The sequence below is a fragment of the Galeopterus variegatus genome, unplaced genomic scaffold (assembly GCF_000696425.1).
Source record: "Galeopterus variegatus unplaced genomic scaffold, G_variegatus-3.0.2 Scaffold12735, whole genome shotgun sequence".
Classification (NCBI taxonomy): domain Eukaryota; kingdom Metazoa; phylum Chordata; class Mammalia; order Dermoptera; family Cynocephalidae; genus Galeopterus; species Galeopterus variegatus.
This window is the reverse complement of record NW_007738846.1, coordinates 27,863-30,574: the sequence shown is the minus strand read 5'-3', so window position 1 is coordinate 30,574 and position 2,712 is coordinate 27,863. Positions and strand designations below refer to the sequence as shown.

General features: G+C 40.2%; 1 pseudogene; it reads right to left on the bottom strand.

The window, feature by feature from the left end:
• Nucleotides 1-261: 261 nt before the first annotated feature.
• Nucleotides 262-2,396, bottom strand: LOC103581291 (annotated as a pseudogene).
• Nucleotides 2,397-2,712: the final 316 nt, after the last annotated feature.

The following is a 2,712-nucleotide window of genomic DNA, read 5'->3' as shown; positions in this document are numbered from 1 at the left end:
AAAGGAGTCAGATAACTTTTCCACAAAAACCACCATAATTTAAAAAGTTAATAAACTATCATCAACAACAGGATAATCAGAGTTGTGGTCCTCACTACAAGAAAGAAAGGAGTTAGCAGTTGTGGCTCTCCCAGAGCTGGAAGCACTAACAAGGGTGAATGGGAAGATCTGGGACAATGAAAATCACTTTTTAAAAAATATGTATTTATTTATTCATATATACATTCACTTTGCAATATTATATTAAACATGCATGAAAAACTAAAGGGTTTTAAAGAATTTTTCAAAGTCCTATACTGAGGCTTTGGCAATGTCTCCACAAAATATTTCATGAGGAACAAATACTAATTAGTCCAAAGAGATGCACTTAGGTTTTGCTGGATCATACTGTGCTCTTCCTAAATAGGTAAGAAATAAGTGTCTTTCTTTGACTTTAAACAACCTTGTATTAAACACCTGTGGGAACTTGACAATGATGTGGTGGGGAATGCTCATCACATTGTGCACATAATCAAAAGTCACCATGGTTTTTTTATTTGCAGTTAACATCTTTGGGATTCTGGCGATCATATGTTGAACTTCATTATGTTTAAAACCAAGTTCAAGACAATTGACAAATAGACAAATTCAAGACAGTTCATATTTTCTTTCACAATCTCCAGACCTCCAGTTAGTAGCCTTGGGAGATGAACTACCAGATCTCTAGTCTTCACACTTAATTAAAGTTCTTTATAAAAGATCCCAATCTGTTATCCAGTCTCCACTGAAAAATTCAGCAAAAATCATGCATTTCTGACCATCTGTGCAATATCTGAAATTTTTGACTATAGTTATGCCACCCTTGGTCTTTAGATTTTCAAGGTCTTCAGAGAAAATTGTATAATTTTTAGTGAGGAGTGTTCCCAGTTGGTTATCCTCTATACTCAGATCTTTAAGTAATAGGAGTATTTGCTTAATGTCTTTTTCAAAATCCAGTCTCAGAAAGTTTGCTGCATCTGTATGTTTTCCCATCTTGGATAAACGCACTCCTAGAAGCACTAACTTCTGCAGAGTCTCAGAATGATCCACATTGTTTCAAAGTGTGAAGGAAACTGGGGGCAATGGAGGGTCTTCAAAAATCTGAACAGCCTACTCCTCAGAAATTGGCTTCTAGAGACCGTTTAGAATCAGAGTTGGGTATCTCTTGTGTCTTCTGTAACTGCTCATTCACAGAAGGAAGCAGAGTGCTTTGGGCAGAATTATTCTCTTGCCTACTTCAGTTGGTAGACTAGGAACTATTCCATAAGGAGGAAGTCTTATGTAGTGGATTGAATTATGTCCCCCCAAAATTCATTGAAGCTTGAATTGTGTCCCCCAAGTTTTATGTGTTAGAAACTTAGCCCCCACTGTGATTGTAAAGAGGGTGGGAAATCCTATTATGTTAATTGTGAGGCCTTGAAGAGGTGATTAGATTGTAGGGGCATGTAGTGGTGAATGGATTAAAAATAGTGGTCGGGGTGTGGTTCTGAGGACTTTAAAAGAAGAGAGTATGTCTGTCTCTCTCTCTCTTGCTCTCTCTGCTTCCACCATCTTGCAATGTGAGACCCCTGGGTCACTGTTGTCACCATCAGATGGACTTTGGACTCTCCAGCCTCAGAAACCATAAGCAATAAATTTTATTTTCTTTATAAATCACCCAGTTGCAGGTATTCTGTTATAGCAACACAAAACGGACTAATACATCCTGTAAGTCTTAAATTCTCACTGGAGAATGCAATTGTCAGAGGATATCTGAGACTGAACAGAAAAGCCATGCAACAATGTTTTTTCTGGTTGTAGTGGATTTAATGTCCCCCCAAAGTCACTGAAGCTTGAATTGTTTTCCCCCATGGGAGAAATAGAAGAGAACAAAGCATCCATAAATGTGCAGGGGTAGACGAGTTATCTTCAAAATCCTGAACACGATGGTGGTAATAAAGGCCTTTGATTTGTTTTAAATTATTAATACTTGGCTCATTTTTTAAGTAGGCATCTAATTTATAATAGAAACAGAGACTTGAGAAGGAGACCATCATTCCTCTCTCGCTGTCAGTGCGGCTTGTTTCCTGCAGGACGTTTTGGAGTGCTCGGCCCTGCAGACGCTCTGTCTAAGTCTGCTCCACAAGGAGCCAATGCAGGAGCGTTGCTTGATGGACGTGCACAGCCTCGCTAGCCGCCGCGGTATTAATAGCACAAGTGGGCAGAATCCCGGGAACAAGACGTTACCGCTCACTCTGCAAGACAACCTCACGTTCGTATTGACTTGCTCTGGCAAAGTATTTCCTGAGACCCTTTCTGAAGTTCCCCCTGCTTCCCATTATGCCATTACTAGTAGTTAGGGCTTTCGGCTGTCGTTGATGGAGAGGTGGGGATGCCATCGTTTCTAAGTGCTCCTGGAAAGTGCTGACTTGGCAACCCTGGAGACTGAGGGTTTTATATATCCCCAGTAGAGGCAGGACCTAAGCAATGGCAGGAGTTTTCCACTAGGGTTTGCCAACAGATTTCCAACTTGCTTTGTAAGGCTTAATGCTTGAGTTTCAGTCTCAGAGCGGGGAGAGGTGATTAGAATTGGAAGGTGTGATAGTACAGCTAGGAAAGTCCAAATTAATTTCTCACGAACCAAAGAACAGCCAGAAATGATTATCTTGACTGCTTAATGCCTCATTTAACCTCTCCTTGCAACTCTCTATTGAC